We start from the raw sequence: 12002 nt of genomic DNA on the forward strand, positions 1-12002 counted from the left end.
GCACTGATAAAAGTGAGAAAAGTGATTAAAAAACAAAACAAAACACTGCTTTAGTCTGGTTTTACCTCAATGTGATCGCTTTTATGTTTTAACACATTTTCTTTAGTCAGGTGATCCAGACATGCAACCCATTTCCTCATCCTGTATCGTTTAGCAACACGATGCATCTCACAGCCTGCAGACCTTCTTACTGTGAAAAGAAGCCACCTGTGAAACCTGACCCAAGTCCCACAGATAGTGTCACAGAGCGCCAGGCACCGTGGCACTTAAACCCAGGACGCGTTCTCATCTAAGATGTAAAACACAAAACAACCCACTTTGGTTTACACACTTTATTGAGCATCATGTCCAATATACATTGTATTAACACAATATGAAGAAAAAGAAAAAAACAAAACAAAAACACAACCAATAAAACAAACAATGTCAGGGTGGATGACCTGGACGCACCATTTTCAGAGCGTATTGCTTAATGACATTTCAAACGCACTGAATCTGTGCTAATACAGTGAACACCGGTCAGAGGAGGTCATGGTGGGTTAGAAAATCCCGACTTTTAAGAAGGTAATGTCGACAGCAGTTACGCGACACATCGACGAACCGCACACATCACATTCACTCGTGTTATAACGGATTACTGGTTAAACACAACCAACTCCTTCAAACCTAATTGCATGTGCTAAAAAAAAAGTAATGATTCCATGTCAATCGTGAACAGCAATGTCATTATATCGTAGCTGAATAGTCAGCCACATGGCTAATCAAAGTGAAGCTAAGAGAATGGTTTCCAGGCTCCACCCCAAACATGACGGTGTGGAATCGTAAAGTAAAACCCGGATGCAGCATTTTGTCCGTTGACAAAAACAGACCACTCCAATAAAGTGGTGGATTAATTTCCAATACTCCAATGAAGAATAAAACCCAAATTCAGCTATTAAGATGATAAATATTGCCCAATCAGAACTTAACAGAGCTTCACTCGGTAGAGCCAAAGCCAACAGAACTGAAACCTGTAAGTCATCCTGAACCCACACAATGATCCAAAGCCATATATGCCACAACAAAGTAAGAACCACTAGGCTAATTCTAAATCTGAGCCCCTAAAATTCCTCATGTAACAGATTAAGAAGTCAAACAACCAAAACTGTTGAGAAATTCGATAGTGTTTAAAACTGAGGTAAGATGAGATACTAGTTAACCATTACACATGCAGAATAGTCACAGCTTAGGCTATTTTCACAGATTATTTTTGGCTGTCCACTGTGAAGAGACTAAAATTGGAGCTGACGGACTTTTTTTTTTTTTATAAAGTGACCATCAGGGCCGTGTGTTGAGCAGAATATTTCGGAACATTAACTTTTACTAATTGCTACTATTCAAAACTAAAGAAGTCGAGGCAGTTTTCAGAGAAATTGGCACAAACCTTCTGTTAACATTAACCAAGCTTTCATATGGTCGAATCTTAAATGAGTCCACTAGTTTCTGTAGTAGGGTGGCAATCGAGAACCAGATCCACACTCATGAACCAGGATGCCAAACTCTACATCTAGCAGCAAGAAAAAAACCTAACCTTTTTTCCCCAACACAGAAAACCTACTTGGAATCAATAAAGTACTGACACTGACTGATCAATTCTCTTCAATCTCCATCCCTACTCTACAGAAAGCAACAATAAACAACAGTGCACTTCAATGTTCTTCAGGCTTATTCTACCAGGCCAACTAAAGCAAGTTTGCTGGTACTCTATTGGGTGATTTGTTGGGACGAGGTTAAAACCCGCTTCAGGTGAGTCTGCAGCCTGAGCCATTTGACACAGAACAAAAAGAATCCTGTCAGTAATTACAATACAAAAGCATCAAGTGTGTTTTTTGTCCCACCCCAATCTGAATTTTGTTTTTCCACACAATTAAGCATAAATTTTTAATATGTTAGGATTCCAGTGTACAAACTTGTCACACTGAATGTCCAAATTCAGCCAACCAGTGTTTCAAACAAACCACAACAAAGGTGTCAAAAACACGTAGCATGTGGGGGATTTAAGAACATTCCAAATGTAATGGATTCATTTCATGAACATGGACCTGGCACAAAATGCTAACAGGAGGATGCTACCAATTTCTCAGGGAAAAATAATCTATATGGAAAACCTTTTCTGCTAAAAGTTCTCAACCTGACCTTTTGAAGAACCACCAGACTTTAGAGATTTAAGGAGGGCAGAACTTATGGGAAAGTGAAGCCAACAAAAGGCAACAGTGACTCAATGACAGTACTGAAATTAAGCACATCTACTGATAGAATTGTTGGGCCAACATTAACCTGGTGGTATATATGCAGTAGAGAGGACAAGTGATGACGGGCTTTCATTTGTTTTACACAATCTTGACCACTACGGTAAATTGCATAAGAAACCTGGTATAAAGTAGAAACTGTTCAGCAGCAGATAAAAAAGCAAGTTAATTTACAGTAGTGACATATCTTACATCAATGTTTTTTTTTCTAAATAAATAAAATTAAATATACAATTCCAGGTAGGAAACGGGTAAATTTCGCTGGTGGGGTTCTCAAATTGGCTCATCTTGCGTAATATGACAACTGTTCACAGAAATATGTTTAAAACCAACCAATTCCTTTGACTGGCAAAACAAGGGGTGCAAAAAGCCTTTTGCTGAAATTTTCCTTCTGAAGGCATTTCCTTGAACTGGGAGATTGAGGAAAAACAAAACAAAAAACATTTAGAACTGCATTCAAGAATTAAGTTAGAATGTTTGAGGGTTGTTTAGCTGAAGTAATTTACTTACCCTGGTATTACAACAATTCTAGTCAAATGCCATCTCTTGACTTTTTCTTACACAGCGAGCTACCTTCCTCTTGAATTCACCATTAGGATCATCCCGCCACTCTTTCTATTGAGGGGGGAAAAAAAAAAAATTTACTTGCATCCTAACAAACAAAGAAAGCAAGACTGTTGATCATTCGAGAGCATTCTTCAGCCAAGCCCCACTTATACATCAAAAGTTTTCTGAAATGTTGAGAATTTTGCTCTTCTTCTGTTGCAGAGCCAAAATGTAACAGTTTCCAAATTAAAGTCCTATACAGGATGAATTTTTCTAAAATCAAGACTTTCTGAACTATTTCTTGAGATAAAAGACAAATGTGATAGATGTTATAGGTTTTTTTTTTTTTCCCTTTGTCCAAACCTACAGTTTTTTGCTTACTTTTCTATTTGGGATTCCTGATAGTTCAGTTCCATTAACCTCCATACACAAAGAAATACAGTGCCTTGCAAAAGTAATCGACCCCTTCATATTTCACACATTTGAATTTGTTTATATCGTGTCAAATACAAAATGTAAATCAGGCTTCTCAATAAAACATTCTAAATTTATCGTCCTTAAATTCAAACGCAAAGCAAATCTCTACGACTTGATATACAGTGGGGAAAATAAGTATTTGATCCACTGTCAATTTTGCAAGTTTTCCCACCTACAAAGAATGTAGAGGTCTGTAGTTTTTAATCGTAGGTACACTTCAACTGTGCGAGACAGAATCCAAAAAAAGATTCAGGAACTCACACTGTATGATTTTAAAATAACTAATTTGCATTTTATTGCATGAAATAAGTATTTGATCACCTACCAACCTGCAAGAATTCTGGCTCTCACAGAGCTGTTAGCCTTTAAGAAGTCCTCCTATTCTCACTCTTTACCTGTATTAATTGCACCTGTTTGAACTTGTTACCTGTATAAAAGACACCTGTTCACACAATCAATCAATCACACTCCAACCTATCCACCATGGCCAAGACCAAAGAGCTGTCTAAGGACGCCAGGGACAAAACGGTAAACCTGCACAAGGCTGGGATGGACTACAGGACAACAGGCAAGCAGCTTGGTGAGAAGACAACTGTTGGCGCAATTCTTAGAAAATGGATGAAACACATGATGATTGTCAATGTTCTCTGGTTTTGGGCTCCATGCAAGATCTCACCTCATGGGGTAAGGATGATTCTGAGAAAGCTCAGAACTACACAGGAGGACCTGGTCAATGACCTGAAGAGAGCTGGGACCACAGTCACAAAGATTACATTAGTAACATATGATGCTGTCATGGTTTAAAATCCTGCAGGACAGCAAGGTCCCCCTGCTCAAGCCAGCACATGTCCAGGCCTGTTTGAAGTTCACCAGTGACCATCTGGATGATCCAGAGGAGGCATGGGAGATGGTCATGTGGTCAGATGAGACCAAAATAGAGCTTTTTGGTACCAACTCCACTCGCCATGTTTGGAGGACGAGAACAACCCCAAGAACACCATCCCAACCGTGAAGCATGGAGGTGGAAATATAATTTTTGGGGGTATTTTTCTGAAAAGGGACAGGACGACTGCCCCATATTGAAGGGAGGATGGATGGGGTCATGTAGCACAAGATTTTGGCAAACAACCTCCTTCCCTCACTAAGAGCATTGAAGTTGGGTCGTGGCTGGGTCTTCAGCATGACAATGACCCCAAACACACAGCCAGGACAACTAAGGAGGGGCTCCGTAAGAAGCATTTCAAGGTCCTGAAGTGGCCGAGCCAGTCTGCAGAGCTGAACGCAATAGAAAATCTTTGGAGGGAGCTGAAACTCTAAACCTGAAAGATCTGGAGAAGATCTGTATGGAGGACTGGACCAAAATCCCTGCTGCAATGTGTGAAATTTTTAATACTTATTTCATGCAATAAAATGCAAAAAAAAAAAAAAAAAAAAAGTATTTTTTTTATTTTTTAGATGCTGTCTCTCACAGTTGAAGTGTACCTATGACATAAATTAAAGACCTCTCCATTGTTTGTAGGTGGGAAACCATGCAAAATTGACAGTGGATCACATGTTTATTTGTATCTGTAAATTAATTAAAAATATAAAAGCCAAGATGATGGGTTGCATAAGTAATGGGCCCATTTGATATAGTACCTGTAAATAATCAGTTTTATTATATGGCTGCGATGCTACACGTACTCTGATTGGCTGATTACACTGGTCTACAGCCAAATTGCTTCTGAAATAAAGATAGTCAAACTTTACTAATTTTGGACCACGGAGAATGAAAATGTTTGAAATTGTTGATTGGCTATAGTTTTAAGAAGTGCTACTACTGTGCTACTAAGCATTAATAAATAACCCTTTTGCTGATTTTTAAAGTGTTACAAAAAGAGAACAGGTGAAATATTATACAAACAGTCAGAGAAACATAAAAAAGACCTATGTTTATGATTTTTCATGTAAACTCTACTGTTAATATAATTATGAAGGCACAAAATGTAAAATGCTGTATATCTTGGAAACAGTAGCTAATTAGCCACTGTTAGTCATCATATTTGAATTCAACATGCCAAAATCCATAATAAATAGCACATTTTATTTCTGAAGCAGACAACTTCTAAATATTTGTATACCAGTGTTACAGGTCAGATATTTTCCCATATTGGACCGGTTTCCATGACAATCAGCCTGAAACACCTATTTTCTTTACAAACCAGAAGCTAAAATGTGATTAGAACAAAGCAAGTCGAACATGAACGACGTACTCCATAAATATCTAAACAGCATCTGAAAAACCACAGAGATTGAAAGCTAACCAGCTAACGACCAGACCATCTGTTAGCAAGTTCTTCTTCACAGAGGTGAAGCGAACAAGTTGGACTGCAAGCCGTTAGCAGCTTTCATATTCGGGCGATACTGTAACTTTGCGTGTTTATATATGTATAATAGCCATTAATAAATTATTAACCTCACTTCACTCAGTCCGTACTGACAACACGTCAGTCTGATATGTACAGACCTCACAGTCAGTTAATAATCATTTATTATTGCCAGTTTTCTTCAGACAAGTCAGGGGATGGATACATGTACATTTCCAAGTCACTGAATATATCTTGGACTTAATTTATATCAGTTATGAAAAAATACAAACAGTATGGCACTCTGCGGTAAATCTGTGTGGAGTAGAGAGTTCTCAAAAACTGAGTGAGTGTGCAAGAAGGAGAAGAGTGAGGAAAGCCACCAAGACAACCCATAAGTTATAGGCTTCTGTAGCTGTAATTGGAGAAATTGTGCATAGTGCATGTTTTGCTTTTTTTTTTTTTAATCACCAGTTTCATGATGAAGTGGTGTAGAGGAGGATCTTCTTAAAAAGAAGACCTGAAAATTCAGCTACAATTTGCCAGAAGGTACATCTGAGATGAAAGCCTAGATCTGATGTTTTGGTGAAAGAAAAAGTAATAAATATAGAGTATTAAAAAATGACTTCACAGATTCTCACCAAATTTGCATCACAGATAGATATTATGGCATGGAATACTCTACTGAATTTTGGAGGTGATCCAGATCCGGATTGGTGGACGTCAGAAATCTGTGTTTGCTCTTGTTGTTTTACCAAAAAAAAAAAATTGTTTCTGTTACCGTCAGATCTAACTGTCTCACCAATGTTTCCAAAAAGGCATCATAATAATGTCTTTGGGAAAGTGTGTGACCTACAACACACACGGTTACATTTTTCCCCATGTCTGTAGAAATAGAGATATTAAACAGTTTTTTTGAAAGGGGGTTCTGGTTAGGGATACCACAAAACCACTTTTTCATGCCCAATACAACACCGGTTCTGGAACCTTCAGTATCTGGTGACACCAATCAGATACCTCCCTCCTTTTAAAAAAGTAATCTGTCAATGATTACATCTGTCTGGACTTTGCCAACCCAGCCACCTAACCAAACATCAACTCAAAATGAAACAAATGTTCTACTCACCTAAAGGAAAACATGCACGGTCCACAACAGGACTCAGATCAGCAACAGCAGACTCAGATCAATATCCAATCCAATAATTTTAACAAATACTGGACCAATGCCGATGAGTTAGGGAGCTCAGCTATTTATCTCTTATCATATCAGGCAGGATTCCACTCCAGAGCAGTCCAACAACATTCTGACATCCTGGTAAAATCCACCCAGCATTAAAGAAACTAATGTTGTGCAAATTTGATGAGAATTTGAATCAACTTTGCAGGGTCAGAGCTAATTGTTCTACACCTTTTAACATTTGAATTTTATTGTACTGGATAATTACATACTATGATACAGTTTTAAACATTTGGAATGATTTTTTATTTTGAACCACTTCTCCCTCTTTCCTCTGGACTGTACGTGTAGTTTATTTTATGTAACCAACTCTGGGAAAGATGTGAACTGTCCAGTGTGACTAATCCGAAAACTGAATATGCAGACCCACCCTCACATTAAATGCATCTGGCCCACGGGTTTGTTTTTATTTAAGACCAGACCTGATTGTCTTACAAGTCTGAAAAATATTACTAATTTCTCAGCAATCTAGCCTGTAGCAAATGTACTGTTAGAGGAACATGGCATAAGGTAAGTCTGGGAACATGCACTGGTGCCTCGTCTCTTCGCATTCAAGATGCCAGAGAACTTGGGTCCTGGAACCAACTTGGGTCCTGGATTGCAACCATCCAAGCAGACAATGGCCCATCCTTACATCTCTAAAATAACATATCTGGCACAGACAAACAAACAAACAACAACACACACACCCAACAACAAAATTTCAAGAGTCAGTGGAATGTATCGGTCTATTAAGTGTTGATTGGCTGCCGAATAAGATACTGTTATAAGCTTTTGAGAGAGTAGGGAGAGACTAATAACTACAGATGGGTATTGATAAGATTTTATCGATACAGATACCATTATCTATTCGCTTATTGATCAGATTCCTTCTCGATACCTTTTGTGAATTTTCTGTGTACTAAAAGTAGGCTTTACTGGTTTTCTATGTCAACAACATTTCATTGAGTCTTAAAGTAAATAAATATGAAACTGATCACTGGATCCTTAAACTCTGGACATAATAAACTCTACATGGTGGATCCTTGATCTCTGGACATAAACAGAAATCTGTAGTTTTTGTCAAAAGCATTTCCTTTCACACATTATTGGCATGAATGTCACTCAACACCTGTGAGCTGAGCTCTTGCAGCTGGCTGTGCTGCACGTCAGCATCAATGTAATTCATAAAGAATGCAGAACATCTCATTTTGGGAGGGAAAAACATTTTAGTCGATTGTAGTTTATTGTCTGTGTTACAGCATTTGGAAAGAGGTGTCATTTGATTTAAAGTTTGAAGTTATTAATTCCGACCGGACTCTGTCTCGACAGACAGCCGCGCAGCATTTGGAGCTGTGCCAACGGAACAGAGGACGATTCTCGTTTCTTGACTGCAACAAGACAAGAGTCCCAGTTAGTGACTTTAATCCACACAAAAGTGACTCACGATTGACATATTTTAATGGCTTTGAGAGGGGTTAAGAAGCGGACTTGCCATTTCTGAAGAGCAGCAAATCAAAGAAACCAACGAGCCAGCGGATCGAAGCACTGCTTCATTGGTTCACGCTTCAAAGTGGCGTTGCACTGCAGAAGCAGTTGATTACAAAGTCGCTGCAGTGTCTGTAATCAATGTAGAGAAATTATCATTTTCCCGACAAACACCCTCAAAAACAACGGCCGCTCTGAAGGACCGATAAGGGAATCATTAAGCAAAAGACTATTGATGTCTGTGGATCGAATCAATTCTTAACGATACCAGAAAAGAACTGGTTCTCATAAGCAACCCCACTAATAACGTGCATGTTCGGGGTCCCTGTGAGCCAGAATTGGGACCCACTGGTGTAAGATGCATAACTCACCGCAGCATCCACGTTTGCAGGTGAATCACTGTTTGGGTCTGCCAGCATTGAGATAACACTAATCATGATTGTCTCTACTGTATGGATTGGAAGCCAACGCTCCTCTGGTTTTTCATAACCAAACTTATCTTCTCCGGGCTCATGCAGAATTGAGATGCAGACATCCCCGTTCTTTGCAACTGTGTACAACGGAAACATGGATCAATAGCTTATACTGTGTAATGCATAGGTTTGTTTGACTGCAATCCATCTCAAACATCTTCAAACTTATCCATTAAAATGTGATTTAAATTCAAAATATTTTCAGACAATAAAAGGTTCAAGTTTTAGCTGAATGCTTACCATTTGGGTGCCAGATTTCAGTGATGAATTTCATCTTAGGAGGCCGTAGTGGATAATCATAAGGAAAGGTTAAGTATGCTTTGAAAAATCCCCCTTCACTGCAAAGTCAAGAACAAGGACAGTATTTTAAAACCAGCATTATTATTATTTTTTTCTTTGCCTTTTAATGGTAAATAAATAAATCATCAATATTATTTCATGCAAATGAGATATCATAAATAACTCCTCACTTACAAAAGAGTATCTTGTGGGCCAATAATAACAACTTCCCATTTGTATATGTCATCATCATCAATCAGACCAGCTGAAAAGCCCTCTACAGGGTTCTTGTTGAGCTCTGGAAAAAGAAAAAAAATTATATTGTTAGATACAAAGAAGGGGAAAATACAGATTAATCAGATTATTCTTTTAAGAAAGTGACTTTTTGTACATTATGCTAATAAAGGTTCAAATTTCTCAGCAGATTATTTTACCAGTACTTTAATAATAATACAGAGGATGTTACAGTACGTCCAGAAAGTATGCACAGTGGTTCACTTTTTCCACATTTTGTGATGTTACAGCTTTTTCTTTTCCTTTCGGCTGTTCCCGTTAGGGGTCACCACAGAAGATCAATCATTTCCATCTCACCCTGTCCTCTTATCTTCCTGTCACACCAACCACCTGCATGTCCTTCAGCACATCCATAAACCTCCTCTTTGGCCTCCCTATGCTCCTCCTGCCTGGTGGCTCCATCCTCAGCATCCTTCACCCTATACACTCTGGGTCCCTCCTCTGCACATGTCCAAACCACATTAATGTCTCCTCTCTGACTCCAACCTGTCCCACCTGAGCTGTCCCTCTGATATGTTCATTCCTAATCCTGTCCATTCTTGTCACTCCCTAAGAGAATCACATCACTTCAGCTCAGCCTCCTGTATTTTGTTAGTGCCACTGTCTCTAAGCCGTACAACATAGATGGTCTCACTACTGTCTTGTAAACTTTACCCTTCACTCTTACAGATATTCTTCGGTCACAAATCACTCCTGCCACCTTTCTCCACCCACTTCACGCTGCCTGCACTCTCTTCTTCACCTCTCTACCACACTCTCCATTACTTTGGACACTTGACCCCAAATATTTAAACTCATCTACTTTCACCACTTCTACTCCTTGTAACTGGACTAATCCACTTGGCTCCCTCCCATTCACACATGTACTCAGTCTTGCTCCTACTGACTTTTATTCCCGTTCTCTCCAGAGCATATCTCCTCCTGTCCAGGCTAGACTCAACCTGCTCTCTATTCTCACTACAGATCCTGTCTGATCTCATCTGTCAACCTGTCCACCACCACTGCAAACAAGAAAGGACTCAGAGCTGATCCTTGGTGTAATCCCACCACCACCTTGAATGAGTGTCATTGCTAGGAGAAGGTGATCGGCTGTAGCCTTCCATCTCTCCATGACCTGCACGTCTCCAGGACTATGGGCCGAGCAGGTCGGATCACAGCCGACCCTTCTCACCCTGCACAGTCTATTCAAACCACTCCCCTCGGGCAGGAGGCTACGGTCCATCCGGACCAGAACCTCCCGCCATAAGAACAGTTTCTTCCCCTCTGCCGTTAGACTCATGAACACCTCATAACTCAGTCACCTTAACCTTAACTCTGTCACTTTATCATTTTATCACAGGTCACTTTAGACAATGTACATTGGTTTTTAATTGCACTCCTCCCACTGCACTGTTTTTCTGTTCTTCTGTTGCACACAGCCTTTCATATTTCATCTTATTTTGGCACATATTTTATATTTTATCTTAGCATTTTATACTGGTCTCTCCTTAATGTTGCACCATTATTTCAAAGCAAATTCCTAGTCTGTGAATCCTGTTCATTGGCAATGGCAATAAACTTCTGATTCTGATTCTACTGCGCATCTCACGGCTGTCATGTACATGTCCTGCACTACATTCGCATAAGGCTATAACACAAAATGTGGATAAAGTGAAGCACTGTGAATACAGATCTGCACTGTGTAGAACTATACAGTATTTTCCGGAGTCTAAATCACGATGGAGCACAATCCCACCTGTTAAAAAAAAAGGCTTGAAGAGGAAAAATCCACATATACAAGTTGTACCCGCATACAAGTCGCATTTTTCTGTGTATTATTAACTCTTTAATTTTGGATTTTTGTAGTGTACTGTTTATTACTGTAATGTATTTTTATTATTAGTTTATTTTGTGTAATGCTTTGATTCTTGGAAAGTCCTAAATAAATAAATACTGATAAGTGTTCTTCTGAATAACAAACATGCAATTTTTCAGTATATCAGATGCACTGACGTATACGTCGCAAGACCTCATAACTAGTTTATAAATAGGGATGGGTATCCACAACCGGTTCCTTTCGGGAATCGTTAAGAAATGATTCGATCCACCGACATCAATAAGCTTTGTGCTTAACGATTGTTATCGGTCCTTCAGAGTGGCCGTTGTTTTGGGGGGTGTTTGTCAGGAAAATGATCATTTCTCTACATTGATTACAGACCCTGCAGCGGGTCTGTAATCAACTTTTCTGCAGCGTGGCTTTCCTTTGAACCAATCGAAGCAGTGGTTCGCAGATTGAAGCAATGCTTCGATCTATTGCTTCGTTTATTCTTTCTTTCGCTTAATTTCTCCCCGCTAAAACCCCAAAGAGCATATGTCTGTGAGTATTATTTACCTTTTCTATGTTAAACTGACCTGTTATGGTCTTCTGAAACAGTTGATAGATGTATTTTATAACAAAAACAGGAGCGATGCTAATGCGTTAGCATGTCTACGGCATTTTCAGTGTGAAAGTTAGCATTAAGCAGTTGCAGCTGTCAGCACGTTCAGGTGCATTTGTTTTCAAATTGTAATATTTCTTAAATTTATTTTTGTTTATATATTAATAATCTAATGATTA

General features: G+C 39.0%; 1 pseudogene; it reads right to left on the bottom strand.

Annotated features, from left to right (window-relative positions):
* Nucleotides 1-317: 317 nt before the first annotated feature.
* Nucleotides 318-12002, bottom strand: part of LOC117510008 — a 40497-nt pseudogene continuing 28812 nt past the window's right edge.

This window comes from Thalassophryne amazonica, chromosome 5, assembly GCF_902500255.1.
Source record: "Thalassophryne amazonica chromosome 5, fThaAma1.1, whole genome shotgun sequence".
Taxonomy (NCBI): domain Eukaryota; kingdom Metazoa; phylum Chordata; class Actinopteri; order Batrachoidiformes; family Batrachoididae; genus Thalassophryne; species Thalassophryne amazonica.